At 42.5% G+C, this 15,298-nt stretch overlaps 1 protein-coding gene across 4 annotated transcripts in view; it reads left to right on the top strand.

The window, feature by feature from the left end:
• IL13RA2 (interleukin 13 receptor subunit alpha 2) overlaps positions 1-15,298 on the top strand; it is a 68,910-nt gene that overhangs the window by 27,457 nt on the left and 26,155 nt on the right. The window contains exon 1 of one of the 4 annotated variants that reach the window (XM_047843055.1): positions 2,295-2,382. The exons of 2 other annotated variants lie outside the window; for them this stretch is intronic. The gene's annotated coding sequence lies outside the window, so the exon portion shown is untranslated. Of the gene's footprint in view, positions 1-2,294; positions 2,383-15,298 lie in introns of those variants that run through there. One more of the 4 variants, XM_047843053.1, reaches the window with a different exon arrangement.

The raw sequence follows: 15,298 nt of genomic DNA, 5'->3' as shown, positions 1-15,298 counted from the left end.
AAGAGACAAGCACACAATCATCATTGGCAACTTCTATTGATGTCCCTAGAGAGCCATCAAATAGGACTTTCAGTATATTAAAATAAATTGTCTTTGTAATGTCTTTCTCTTCCCACCAAGAAGCAAAGTTTAGCCTAGGCTTTCACTGATTAAGCTATAAAATCAGAGTAGAAGTTCCTGTCTAATGAAATGTAACGGCTGAGGCATGGTGCATGATTGTTTCCAACCGTAGTTTATTTTATTTATTTATTTTTTAAATGTCCAACCGGGGCACCTGGGTGGCTCAATCGGTTGAGCGTCCGACTCTGGGGTTCAGCCCAGGTCATAATCTTGCGGCTCCGTGGGTTCGAGCCCCCCAGCTCTATGCTGACAATGCAAAACCTGTTTGGCATTCTCTCTCTGCCTCTCTCTCTCTGCCCTCCCCAACTGGTGCTGTCTCTGTGTCTTTCAGAGTAAATAAACCTAAAAAAAAATTTTTCCAACTGTCTTTTGTTAACTATATTTAGCTTATGGTTTGCATGTCTATAAATAAATATACTGTATCATTCCAAGGTATGATTATACTTGTATTTCTTGGAATCGTACTTCTCCATTAAAACTATATAGTATAATGAAATGTCTGCAAGGACCAGAAGATTTGGGGAAAACAGGAAGCTTGAGGAAAACTTCATGGAGAGTTTTTTGAGTAGAAGATGATAACTAAGTTAATTGGAATTGCAATCACAGGAACAGGAAAGAAGATTTTGAATCATGGTGTTTTTCCTACCATCGTGTCAGCAAATTCTGATTATAAGATTCCTCATGTAGGCCTAATAAATAATTTCTAAAAATATGATTGTGAAAGAGGCAAACTAGCTGTATTCTGAAACAAGGCTCAATTTCTTCCCACCTTCCAATTTCAGTTTAGGGTGAAGCATTAACTATGCAGTGAAGAATAATAATAAAAAAAAAAATCTTCGAGTAAAACATAAAGTTAGTAATGGAAGGAAGGCTGTATCCATGGTCTTAATTCAGACCCCTTGACTTTTATTTGTTTGTTCGCATATTTAGGGTAAAATATATCTTTGGTAACAGAGAGACTGTGTCAGGTCTGAACCTGTGTTCCAAACCAAAGAAGACACTTTTTTTTTTTTTTTTAGCCAGTGTAATATCAGGTGATATATGGACTGGATTCAGTCTCAATTTACTTGTATTTTGGAATAAATGCCTGACATCCTGTCATATGGTTTAGAAAAGCATCAAAACTGTTCCAGCTTCTTATGGCTTTGCATGGTTCCCGGACATGGAAATTACTCGGTGGAGACTTGAAGGTTGAGGGGCAATTTGGTGGCGATCTGAGTTTTTTTACTTAATTTTATCTGGGCTGAAAGAAAATCCTGTTTGGTTATGTAAGGAAATGTTTGATAAGCTTTCAATGGGAAACACCCATATACATGAGGATGACTGAATTTTTTTTTTTTTTTTTAAATCTTTTTTTCAACGTTTATTTATTTTTGGGACAGAGAGAGGCAGAGCATGAACGGGGGAGGGGCAGAGAGAGAGGGAGACGCAGAATCGGAAGCAGGCTCCAGGCTCCGAGCCATCAGCCCGGAGCCCGACGCGGGGCTCGAACTCACGGACCGCGAGATCGTGACCTGGCTGAAGTCGGACGCTTCACCGACTGCGCCACCCAGGCGCCCCATAGGATGACTGAATTTTAATGCCAACCCCAAGGATGTCAGACCTCATTTGCTCTAACTGCTAATTTTACATTTAAGGCAGTTTTTGCTTGCATTTGAAGGTTAGACTAGATGACCTCTGAGGTTCCATTTAATAAATTGTTTGAAACTGAGACCTAAGGAATTTAAGGAAATTGCCCAGGGTCACCTAGCTGATTGTGGGAGGGAGAGAGCCTAGAGTAGGAAACAGGTTTCCAGACTCTTTGTCCGTTTATGACTCTTTTCATGCTTGAGGTATTTGAAACTCAAAACGGTGAAGTACTTTGGATAGTATACGCTGAGGAAACAGCATAGACCTGGCAGTCACATAATTACCTTTGGATTATCTTTTAATTCCCAATGTGGTGAGTCACATAGTAAAATAACATTGGCATCCTGAAATGCCATAGCAGGAACTAATTAAAAAGGGGGAAAAAAATCACTCTGATGAATTTCGTGATTTCCTCTGAATCTTTTGACACATGTAACCTTGAATGCTGATCTGCTTTGAATGCAAATTTTCTCATGACAGTACATTTGGTAGATAAACCAGAGCTCCTCCTACATAAAGACTTCAGTTCTAAGGTCATTTAAAATCCATGAAGCTAAGAAGCTATTCATTGAGACAGATTTCAGTGGTATTTCAGAAGAATGTGATTATAACTGGACACATTATTCATTCACAGTAAGTCTGGAACTTAAGTTTGGGAGAGGGTGTGTGGGGATGAGAGGTAACTTACTTTAACTAATTAGTTCTTTTTAAATAAATAAATAGTTTTTAAATAAAAAAACTGGGCTCATAAATCTTTTCATGGCAAACATAATTTGACTTGATATATATTGATTTGAGGAAGTGCTGCATTTTTTCGCATGAAGCAAATAGGTGCTGCATGATCAGTATGAATAACATTTTTGCTTTTACTTAATTTGTAGTTATTTTCTTATTGGCCTTTATCTCCTACAAAAATCATATTGCCTGTAAGCAAACCTGGTCCTTTGGAAATGGTAAGGAAAATTGCGCTGTAGAGTTAAGAGGTTTTCTGAAATTATTATTTATGTGGGTTTTTTTTCCCTATAGATGAGAATTCACTACTTTGCAGCAACTTTTCTCTCTTGAGCTCAGAAATAACCACAGAGCTCCTCTAAAAGGAACGACTTAGTATATTTTTATATGATGTTTTGATTTAATTTATGGAACATGTGTATCCTCTGTATGTGATGTTTTCATTTATTTGGATATTATGGTTACATACATACAGTTATGAAAATATAAATTCCAATTTTCACTGCTTTTGGTCTGAAATGAACTAACATCCTATACATTTGATGCTTGTTTTCTTCTGAAAAAATAGTTAACAAGTAAATCTGACCATCACTTTTGCACACTGCACTCTCTTGGGATAGCTCCAGATTCGTGTTCTTTGTTTAATATGTAAGAGGGTATATCAAACCAGGACATGAATACAGGAAATTTACCAGTTGTTTTTGATACAAATTTTATTAAAATATGAAATGTTTTAGAGAGTTTAAGACTTAAGCAAGCTGCATAGAATTATTATTGTTATTATTATTATTATTATGAACAGAGAATAATAAACTAAGGACTAAGAGCTTTTCATCTTAGTTTCTTTATCTGTGAAATGAGCCATGTGCCCTGACTATGGCTAATGTAATGAAAGGGAATAGAAATGTTAAAAATGATCATTTTAAAAAATAGGGTTCAACAAAAGGAGCGGGGGGTGGGGTGGGTTTGCTTGTTCCTTTTTCATGTGTTTTTCAGGGTGTCTTCAAGGAATTGCTGGGAGGTGGCTCCTGGATGTGGAAGAAGGGGAAGGCAACTAGTAACAATTGAGTCATTATGCCCACTATGCTGCAGACATTTACATGTACTATCTCATTTAATCATTTCCTAAACCTTATGGTGGCAAGTATCATTGCCTTCATTTGATAAGATAAGAAAATTGGGGCATAGAGAGCTCTGAAGTGTCTTGCCCAGATCTGTGTGGCTGCAGTCCCTGCCGTTCCCATTATTCCATGCTGTTTCTAGCGTCACTGCTGAAGCAACGCCGAGAAGATACGCTCTTTGGGATTATGTCTTCCATTCTCGCTGTGTAATCAAGCCTTATGCTGGTGAGATGGATAGTGTACAGGGCTGTAGAATAGGTCAGCAAGTGCCTATGGGGTGTGATTTAGGAGACTGTCAACAGGTGCCAGCTCACAAATATTTTCCTCGTTGGCCTGTCTCCGTCCCTTCGCCGGAGATTTTACCGCCAAAGTCATTACTTTGGATGTGGAAGCGTTTTGTTTACTTGTTTTGTTTTTCTTTGCCAGTGGGGACGCTGGGGAGACTTTCAAATGCACATATCCCTAGGCAGGTTCACAGATTGAATCTTTTATCACTTAATACCTCAGCAGGCAGCATGGAATAGGAGAAAGAACTCAGATTTTGGAGCCAGGAAGACCTGCAACTGAATTCCGTTTCTGGCACATCCTCGCTGTTTAACTGGCACGTGATATTGCATCTTTCAGAGCCTCCCTTTCTTCTTGAGGAAAACAGAGATAATAGTGCGTATGCATAGGCCCTTATTCCGGTAACCGTAACATAGGGAACATCGGGTATGGGCTGCCGTAATAGAGTGGGAAGAGCACTGGAAAGCAAGTCAGGAGCCTTGGTGTTCTGCCATATCCGTTTCGTTTATTCAGGTAGATATTTACTGAGCATCTACTATGTGCCATGCACTGTGCTAGGCACTGAGGATACAGCATAAATCGTTTGAAGTCCCTGCCTCCTTAGAGGTTAAGTTCTAGTTCGTTGCTCACCCAACTATACCCGCATCCCGGTCACGTAGCGCAAAATACATGTGAGCCCTGACCTCTCACTGAGTTTACGGTCTAACCGAGTAGAAGTGAATCCACTTATCCCACAAATTAGTCCAAGATTAAAACCATTATAAGTCTTTAAAGGAAATGCAGTGCCTGTAAAGCCCGTCACAGGGGCTTCATTTCAACGCCTCTGAGCAAGTGACATCTGAGCTGAAACGCGAAGAAGGAAGAGGTACTAAGCAGGTCATCCTTCTGCGTGGTTTTACTGAGAGCCTTCGGGATTTCTCTCAGTTCTCTTACACCCTCTTTGGTGGCTATTGCAAACTTTATCCTCTGTCATTGAGCCTCCTACTCAGCTACAACATATTTATCCTCAGCAGGTAGGCTTGGCTCCCATTTCACGCAGAAAATAAACGCCATCAAGTGTGCCTGAACCTCTGATGCACCCACCCCACTGCCTTTTATAAACACAATCGATTTTTGTCTTCATCCCTGCTTTTGTCCTGTCTCAGAGCCCTCCGTCGGTCCAAATTCCGTCTTTCCACTTTTGTTTTATTTCTTTACTTTTTAATGCTTATTTATTTTTGACAGAGAGAGAGAGAGAGAGAGAGAGAGAGAGAGCATGAACGGGGGAGGGTCAGAGAGAGAGAGAGAGGGAGCCACAGAAGCCGAAACAGGCTCCAGGCTCCGAGCTGTCACCACACAGCCCGACGCGGGGCTCGAACTCCCGGACCGCGAGATCGTGACCTGAGCCGAAGTCGAACGCTCAACCGACTTCGGGCCCCTCCGCTTTTGTTTTAGATTACATGCTGGCCTCTTGCTTTTTTCGGAGATTTCTTTATATAAGTATTCCCTTTCTCTTCTGTCTTTTAGTCTCTTCCTCTGTATGGGTTCTTTATTCAGTGAAGAAAGCAAGCTATCTTTTCTTAACCCTTCCCTGTATAACCAAGACCTATAGAACCTATACAACTAGGCTCCAATAAAAAGCGATTTATACATAGGACTGCCTTTACCAAAGTCACTAACTGCTTCTTATGTCCAAGTACAAGAGGCACATTGCCATTCTTGTCTTACTAACCGCCCCCCCCCCCCCATCCCTTTTGGCTTCGGAGCACTTGGCTTTTGAATACTTTTTTCCTTGAGATCTCCTACTTCACTAGTCTTCCTCGATGCCACTTGCTGTCAGTCCCCTTTATTACCACCAGTATTAACTCCAGACTCTTTTAACATGGCTCAGAAAACATGCCTGTGTACCTCTTACCCTGCAGCCCAAACAAACCGCTCGTACAGGTCTGGATTCGTTACGCTTTCTCACTTCCCTCCTTTGGCTTAATCAATTTCCGTTGAGGAGGAGTCCCTCCTTCATATTCCCTGCGCCGGCAAACACCTACTCCTTATCTATGAGATAGTTGAGGTACTACTTGCTGTAAGGACTCTTACTGGACCGCTACGGAGCAGATTAGGCACCTGTCCTCGGTGCTTCTAGGTGCTTGCCTCTCAGAACGTACCACGCCTTATTATAATCGAAGTTACTGCGAAATTCGTCTGCAATTTCAGTATGGAAGGAATTTCACATTTCTTTTTTTTTTCAATATATGAAATTTATTGTCAATTTGGTTTCCATACAACACCCAGTGCTCATCCCAACAGGTGCCCTCCTCAATACCCATCACCCACCCTCCCCTCCCTCCCACCCCCCATCAACCCTCAGTTTGTTCTCAGTTTAAGAGTCTCTTATGCTTTGGCTCTCTTCCACTCTAACCTCTTTTTTTTTTTTTCCTTCCCGTCCTCCATGGGTTTCTGTTAAGTTTCTCAGGATCCACATAAGAGTGAAACCATATGGTATCTGTCTTTCTCTGTATGGCTTATTTCACTTAGCCTAACATTCTCCAGTTCCATCCACATTGCTACAAAGGGCCATATTTCATTCTTTCTCATTGCCACGTAGTACTCCATTGTGTATATAAACCACAATGTCTTTATCCATTCATCAGTTGATGGACATTTAGGTTCTTTCCATAATTTGGCTATTGTTGAGAGTGCTGCTATAAACATTGGGGTGCAAGTGCCCCTATGCATCAGCACTCCTGTATCCCTTGAGTAAATTCCTAGCAGTGTTATTGCTGGTCATAGGGTAGGTCTATTTTTAATTTTCTGAGGAACCTCCACACTGTCTTCCAGAGCGGCTGCACCAGTTTGCATTCCCAGCAACAGTGCAAAAGGGTTCCCGTTTCTCCACATCCTCGCCAGCATCTAAAGTCTCCTGATTTGTTCATTTTAGCCACTCTGACCGGCATAAGGTGGTTATTGTTGAGAGTGCTGCTATTTCAAAGTGTTCTTTAGGCTGCCTTGTATTCAGCATTCTGCCGGGAAAGTAAGATATGCAATTTCAGTTAATATTTGAGCATCCTACTGGGTGACACAAATATTCTGAGGTCTTAGGTCACACCGAAGAGTAGGGAGGCCCTTTTGGTCGTTGATCTTTACTTCTCTGTCAACTCTCTGATATACCATTTTGTCTCCACCTGGGACGGCCCTTTTACGTTTGCTGCTGCTACTGCTTCTAGACAAAGCTTGGGAGACTGGGTCATTGCTGAGATTAGGTCCCCTGGGTCTAGGGCCCAGCCCACTCATTAAAATACCTCTGAACTTTTGCCCCTTCCTAGGCTGCTACCATCCAATGTTGAGCTGTTCCCCCTGCTACTTCTAACCCCTGCCACACCCCTGACTTACTTTTGTCTAAACTATATGTCCCTTTCCCTCCTGAGTGCCCTAAAAGGAAGTTCATCTGTCTTCTTGAGACCTGCATCCGTGCTCCTAAGCATAACCTCTCCCTTGAGCTTGGGTTTTGGCAATACAAAAGCTAGGAAGGTAAGTCTGTGCACAACTTCTGCTTTTAGTCTTGGCAATAGGGGGGAGGGATCCCCTTAAGCAAGGGAAAGAAGAGGAAAAAAGCCTGGTTATCTCCTTGAAATGGGAGGGAGAAGCAAAAAAAAAAAAAAAAAAAAAAAACTTTGAGCAAAACACAGACAGTTACACTTGTCTGTTTCGTTTTCTTTTGCTTTTCTGTCTTTCCTTTTTTTAAAAAATATTTTTAAATATTTATTTATTTTTGAGAGAGAAAGACAGAGCACGAGCAGGGAGAGGCAGAGAGAGGGGGAGACACAGGATTTGAAGCAGGCCCCAGGCTCAGAGCTGTCAGCACAGAGCCTGATGTGGGGCTCGAACTCACAGACCACGAGGTTGTGACCTGAGCTGAAGTCAGACACTCAACCGACTGAGCCACCCAGGCGCCCCTATTTTTATTTTTTAATTCTTTTAATGTTTACTTATTTATATTGGAGACAGAGAGAGTGCAAGAGAGCAAGAGAGCATGCACAAGCAGGGGAAGAGCAGAGAGACAGGGAGACACAGAATCCCAAGCAGGCTCCAGGCTCTGAGCTGTCAGCACAGAGCCCAATGTGGGGCTCGAACTCACGAACCGTGAGATCCTGACCTGAGACCAAGTCAGACGCTTAGGCGGCTGAGCCACCCAGGCGTCCTTCTTCTCGTCTGTTTATGAGTCTCTTCCCGTCATTAAATTGCAAGTGCCTTTGCAGAATTTCATTTCCTAATATTTCAGGAAAGAGTATAGATGTAACTCACAGTCTAGTCTAGGAGAAGGAGTACTCAGAAAGCATACGGAGGGAAGTGCTGCTATCTGAGCTAAATCTCAGTGACGAAGAGGAATCCGCGAGTAGGCTGCATAAAACAGTATTGGTATCAGGGGACCTGCATGGACGAAAGTTTAGAGAGATAAGACAAGACCCTACTTTTTAAGATCTACATGCAGGAAATGACACTTAAAGTGCTGGTAAGGTCCACATAATGGAAAGTGTTGATTGCCATGCTAAAGAATTGGTACTTTATTTTATGACAGGCAGTACAACATAGAGGTTGGGGCACAAATTCTGGAATGACTCTTGCCTGGCTTTGAATCTGGCTCCATCACTTATCAGCTACGAGATCCTGTGATAATCATTTACCTTCTCTAGACCTCGGTTGCCTTATTGTTTATTAGTAAAATGGGGTGACATCAGGACCTATTTCATATTGCTGTGGTGAGGACTACGTGAATTAATACAGTGAAAAGCTTTCAAAAGCACTGGCACACTGTGAGTCCGTTGAATTGTGAGCTATTATTACAAATTATTCTCTAGGACAACGGGAAGCTAGTGAAGGAGTTTAAGTGGACATATTTGTGTTCTGAAAAGGTCACACTGACTACTGCATGGAAAATGACACGAATCTGTCTTGTTAGAAGATGGAAATACATCAGGAGATGTTAAGGGCTAGGATGAGTTGTGGGAATGAAGATGGAGTGATAATGGATGGATCCCCAAGGTATTTAGGGAATGGAATCTTTAAGATATTGTGTGTGTGCGTGTACGAAATGGTGGTTGACGATAAATGAGAAAAAGGAATCTGGAATGACTCTTATGTTTCCATTTAGGACACTGCTCGGGAAGTCATGCTACCATTTGGTACTAGAAATAGAGGAAAGGAAAGAGATGATAAGTTACATTAATGCTTTGAGTATTCCTAGTCCCCGTGTGTATTCATGTTCTTTGAAACCGAGAAAAGTGAATTACGTTGTCCATCAGTGTTTTGAAATCATCTGTGGAAGGATTCTCTGGATATTTTAAGATAATCTGCATAAGTGGGATTCATCACTGTTCCAGGGAAGATATACTTTCTTCTGCTGTTCTTTGATAAGTGCTAGTTTGTTACTTACATAGCTCAAAAACATTATTTCTTTATTTTTTTTTTTTAGAGAGAAGCGCGCATGTGCAAGTTGGGGAGGGGCAGAGGGTGGTAGAGAATGTTAAGTAGGCTTCACGCTCGGGGTGGAGCCCGACATGGGGCCCGATCTCACAACTGTGAGATCATGACCTGAGCCGAAATCAAGAGTTGGACACTTAACCAACTGCCCCTCAAGAATATTATTGAGAAGAATCCTTTGGTGACCAAAGATGCTAAAGTATCAAGGTCCCATGATAGAGCACTGGTAAGTGTATTTTGGATCAGGAGTCTGTCAGCTTTCCCAAACAAAAGTCTTAAAGCCATAGCGGTTCATTCATTCACTGATTCACCAAACACTTGTTGCCTGCTCTGTGATAGGCCTTGTGTTAATATAAAAGCAGAAGCAGTCCCTCCTGTCACGGGCCTCACAGTTGACCATGAGTGATAGAGAGATGAATATTCCAGGCAGATATGGTGAGAGTGGTGAGAAGTAGTCAGATGCCACAGTATTTAGGACCCTGAGGACCAAGTAAACAATTTTTATCTTTATCCCAAGATAACAAGGAAGCCCTGAAGAATTTTTAGCAGGACAATTGCATAGTCAGATTTGCACTTAGAAAACAGAAGAAAGGCAGTGTGGAAATAGAGCAGGGCCAGAGTAAATTCGAGGAGATGTATTAAGAAGCCATTGTAGGGGCTCCTGGCTGGCTTAGTCTGTAAAAGCGTGAGACTCTTGATCTTGGGGTCATGAGTTCAAGCCCCATGTTGGGCCTAGAAATTACTTTAAGAAATGTTTGTTAGTGTCCATAGGTGATAGTTAAAAGTTGAATATAGATTTTTTTTTTTAAAGAAGCTATTGTAACAGTCCAGGCAAATTATGGTGGTGATTTGGACTAGCCTGGGAGGGATATGGATGGGTATGAGGAGTTTCAAGGGAGGTTTGAAAAATGGATTGAATCCGATTGCAGACTGGACATAGGAGATACAGTATCAGGTGTTTAGGGTGACAGTTTCTGTGGTTTCTGGCTTGTACTGTTGAATGGACATCACTGCCAACTAGCTAGTTCGGATGAGAGATAAATGTCTGAAAGCCATTGTCGTATTGATGGTAATGGAAGATGTGGAAATAGATAGTAGATAAAATCACCCAGAGAGAACACATTGTCCGAAGAAATGAGGGCCTCAAAGAACTCTGACGTGAAATATTAGGACACTAGAACGCTCTTGTCAGAAAAGCCAAGGGAGTAGTGTTTCAGGGATGGTGATAAACAGGTGAATGCCACCAAGAGAGAAAGAAGATTGGAATAAAAAGTATTGATTGGATTCAGTAACCAGGAAGTCATTAGTTATTCTAGCGGGACCTGTTTTAAGAGAGTCATGGATTGGTGGCGGGACGAAGGAAGAAACTAGAAGGAAACGGAATGATAAAGAGTGAGTGGGGGTGTGGAGAAAGTACCAAGTATAGACAACTCTTTCTAGAAATTTGGCTGTGAGGAAGGATTGGAGCAGTAGTAGCTGGAGGCAAATATGTGGGCAAGGTAGTTTATGTTTTTTAAGCTTAGGGAGTAAAGAGCATGTTTGAATGTGAATGGGATGTATCTGACTGAGAGGTATATCTGCACCTACGTTGAAGATATTAAAGAGAGAAGGAAAGCATTGAATTGTAAGGTTCTGATAACGTGGCCAGGGTATGTCTTTTAGCTTAGATGGGTAGGACCTATACTTCGTTTATTATAGCAGGAGGGAAGGAAGAAAGGATGCGGGAAATGTGTGGAATCATGAAGATGACCGAGTTTGCGTCTGACAGCTTAATTTTGTTTTTAAAGAGACCAGGTCATATGCTGAGGTTGGAGGAGAAGGGATAAAAGAATGAAAGACATCAGAAGAAGGTTTTCATTGTCGTCAGTACTGGAATAAAGTTGAACAGAGACCCGTAATGGTGTTTTTGAGCGGTACTGTGGATTTATTTAAAATGGAATGTTAGGACTTTATCATGAAACTAATCTACTGTGGGACTTCTTCCATCAGCACCCACCTGCGCAGTGACAGGCACAGAGGAAACCTGAGAGTTGAATTCATTCAGATTTGGGATTTTGTTAGGAAGTTACGATAAAAAAGCAGAGAGGCAAGTTCAGTTTTGGGTGTGGAAGCTAATCTAGATCGCATAAAGAAAGGGAGAAAAGGGGGTGCCTGGGTGGCTCGGTCCGTTGAGTGCTCAGGTCATGATCTCACGGTCCATGAGTTCGAGCCCCGTGTCGGGCTCTGTGCTGACAGCTCAGAGCCCGGAGCCTGCTTCGGATTCTGTGTCTCCCTCTCTCTCTCTGCCCCTCCCCCGCTCGCACTCTGTCTGTCTGTCTGTCTCTCTCTCTCAAAGATAGAGAAATAAACATTAAAAAAATTAAAAAAAAAAAAGAAAGGAGAAGAGGCAAAATCTGACGGATGAATTTGGAAAAAAGCAGTCAAGTCTTCGCAAAGCAGAAAAATGATCAGAGTGGCAGTACTTAAAAACATAAGCTCAAAAGAAATGGAATTATGGGAAAATCATTGTATTTCTCTGGCCTCTATTTTCTCATTTATATATAAGCCATGGTAGAAGCCAAGTGTGTGTGTGTGTGTGTGTGTGTGTGTGTGTGTGTATGCGTGTGTGTAAATTTGTACACATATCTCATTGCCTTTTGGTAGTAAGTATCGATAGAATCAGGTAGGCCTCGTTGCTCCCAAAGAGCATCCCACCCACTTCTAAGGAATGAAGTGGAATTGGGGGGGTCGGAGGTATTAGTCATTCTAACTTTCCCTTGGATGCTCAGGCAAAGGAAGACAAAGCCATGTTTTAAAAGGCGCGATTCTATTACAGGTACTTTTTCTTTTCCCAAGGCACGTTTGGCTTTGCTCACCCAGCAGCGATTAATCTCTGATTGTGGAATCAGCCTTGTGCTTCGTCTAGCACTTTTGCAGGAAGAACAGTGCACGCTGTTGATAGAGCTGGTACTGATTTATCGAGAGGCCGCTTGAACTCCAGGGCATCTTGATAACAACCAAAGCATGTGGGATGAACTGTCAATATCTGGAAAAGGGGAAGTTACATGTGATTAAAACTATGTGAGTGCTTCAGCAGAACCTCCAGAGGGCCTTGGAGAGTCCTCGACGACTTAGATCCTCTTGTGGATGACTCTGTGTGTGTGTGTGTGTGTGTGTGTGTGTGTGTGTGTTTGGTGAAAAGTCTCTGCTGTGGCGTTTTGTGGCTGTAATATTTGCAAGTGGGGTGGTTCAGTATGTTCTCCCCTCCCCTGCCCAAAGTATCTGTTTGGAGGCTTCAGTCAAAGGAAGTGCGGCATAAGCTTAATTGTGGCCCTTTACAGGAACGAGCTTCTGACTCAGGCTACGTAGAAAATGAGGGGTTGGACTGTAATAATGCAAAGTTCTTTTATTTCTTGGAAATTTGTGCTTGAAGGGTTATGAACTTTTAAAGTATTTTAATACACAATGCTAAATACTTCTCTAGTTAGGTTATGGGTTTTGCTTAAATAAGAAAGTGGTTTATTTTGCTCTCACATGACTGTCTTGAGGTAGCTAATCCAAGGCTGCAGAAAGAATATGCAGCTTTATTGCATGAGGTCAAGAGCCCTGGGCTACTCTGAACTTGTTGTTCTGCCACACCTAGGGTGTTTCCCTCATCTACTTGTTCAAAGGTGGCTCACTGCCAAGACCATATTCTAAGCAGCAGAATGGGGAAAGGAGAAAAGGTCCATTCTCGGGGGTCGCCGGGGTGGCTCAGTCGGTTGAGCGTCCGACTTCGGCTCGGGTCATGATCTCACTGTTTGTGAGTTCGAGCCCCGTATGGGGCTCTGTGCTGTCAGCTCAGAGCCTGGAGCCTGCTTCGGATTCTGTGTCTCCCTCTCTCTGTCCCTCCCCCACTCACGCTCTGTCTCTCAAAAAATGAATAAACGTTAAAAAAAAATGTAATGAAAAGGTCCATTCTTTTTATTTTATTTTATTTTTTTATTTGTTTGCTATTTATTTGTTTGTTTGTTTGAGACAGAGAATGAGAGAGAGAGAGAGAGAGAGAGAGAGAGAGAGAGAAGGGGCAAAGGGAAAGAGAGAGAATCTTAAGCAGGCTCCACACTCCACGCAGAGCCCGACACAGGGCTTCATCTCCCGTCTATGACCTCAGATCATGACCTAAGCCAAAATCAAGAGTCAGACACTTAGCAGACTGAACCACCCAGGCGCTCCAAGGACCATCCTTTCTAAAGGCATGACCCAGAGATTGGAGATAACACTTCCGTTTATATCTTTTGGGTCAGAACTTAAGCACATGTCATGTAGCTGAAAAGATGTTCAGAAATGTTGGTCTTCATTTTGTGTAGACACAAACTGCGTGAAAAATTCTCTGTGCTCTGCCTGTTCATCCCTCTCCCTCACTCCAACCCCTGGCAACCTTTGGTCATTTTATTATCTTCATGCTTTTGCCTTTTCCAGAATGTCATATAGCTGGAAGCATATAGTATGTAGCCTTTTCAGATTGGCTTCTTTCACTAGGTAATAGGTGTTTAAAGCTCCTCCATGTCTTTAAAAAAATTTTTTTTAATGTTTATTCATTTTTGAGAGAGAGAGAGAGAGAGAGAGAGTGAGTGGGGAAGGCGCAGAAAGAGGAGGCAGGCTCCAGGTTCCTATCTGTCAGCACAGAGCACGATGCGGGACTCGAACCCACGAACCATGAGATCATGACCCGAACTGAACTCAAGAGTTGGATACTTAACCAACTGAGCCACCCAAGAGCCCCCCCCCCATGTCTTTTCATGGCTTGATAACTCATTTCTTTTTAGCACTGAATAATATTCCATTGTCTGTCTGGATGTACTATAATTTATGGATCTATTCACTTCCTGAAAGACATCTTGAGTTGCTTCCAAGTGTTGGCAATCATGAATGAAACTGCTAAACACATCCACGCTCAGATTTTTGTGTAGACGTAGCTTTTGACTTCTTTGGGTAAATACCAACAAGCACGATTGCTAGGTGGTATCGTAAGAATATATTTAGCTTATGGGGCGCCTGGGTGGCGCAGTCGGTTAAGCATCCGACTTCAGCCAGGTCACGATCTCGTGGTCTGTGAGTTCGAGCCCCGTGTCAGGCTCTGGGCTGATGGCTCAGAGCCTGGAGCCTGTTTCTGATTCTGTGTCTCCCTCTCTCTCTGCCCCTCCCCCGTTCATGCTCTGTCTCTCTCTGTCCCAAAAATAAATAAACGTTGAAAAAAAAATAAAAAAAAAAAAAGAATATATTTAGCTTTGAAGAATTCACCACACTGTCTTCCAAAGTGGCTGTACTGTTTCGCATTCCCACCAGCGATGAATGATCGTTCCTGTCGCTTCACATCCCCTTTATCATTTGTTGGTGGTGGTGTTCCAGATTTTGGCCACTCTACTCGGAGTGTAGTGAGTAACTGTGTTTCTGACTGCTCCTTGAGTAGGCTCGAGCGTAGGGAACAGTGCGTTTTGCTTGTTTTCGTATCTGTAACCTTGAGTGCAAAATGGATGCTCAGGAAATGTCTGGGAAGTGAAGATCTGGATGGATGCCTATGACCGTGTCCGCATCCATACAGCCATCAGACAGATTAGAAAAATAGAGACTCGGAGATTCCGTTTTGATGAGAAGACTCTAAAGTCACTTAGGAAACGTGGTCTAACCCAGGTTCAAAAGCAGCTATCGAAAACAGTGAGAGGGGCGCCTGAGTGGGTCCGTCAGGTAAGCGCCTGACTCTTGATTTCGGCTCAAGTCATGATCTCGTGATTTGTGAGTTTGAGCCCCGTGTCCGGCTCGGCACTGACAGCGTGGAGCCTGCTTGAGATTCTCTCTCTCTGCCCCTCCTCCACTCACGCTCTCTCTGTCTCAAAATGAAAAGCAAAGCAAAACAAAACAAAAAAACAGTGAGAAAGTGGGTAGGTAGGTAGATCTATCACTTAGGATTATGAAGTGGATTTAGTTAGAGCTTTTAA

This window comes from Prionailurus viverrinus, chromosome X (genome assembly GCF_022837055.1).
Source record: "Prionailurus viverrinus isolate Anna chromosome X, UM_Priviv_1.0, whole genome shotgun sequence".
Classification (NCBI taxonomy): domain Eukaryota; kingdom Metazoa; phylum Chordata; class Mammalia; order Carnivora; family Felidae; genus Prionailurus; species Prionailurus viverrinus.
The sequence above is the reverse complement of the archived record's forward strand: the minus strand, read 5'-3'. Positions and strand labels throughout refer to the sequence as shown.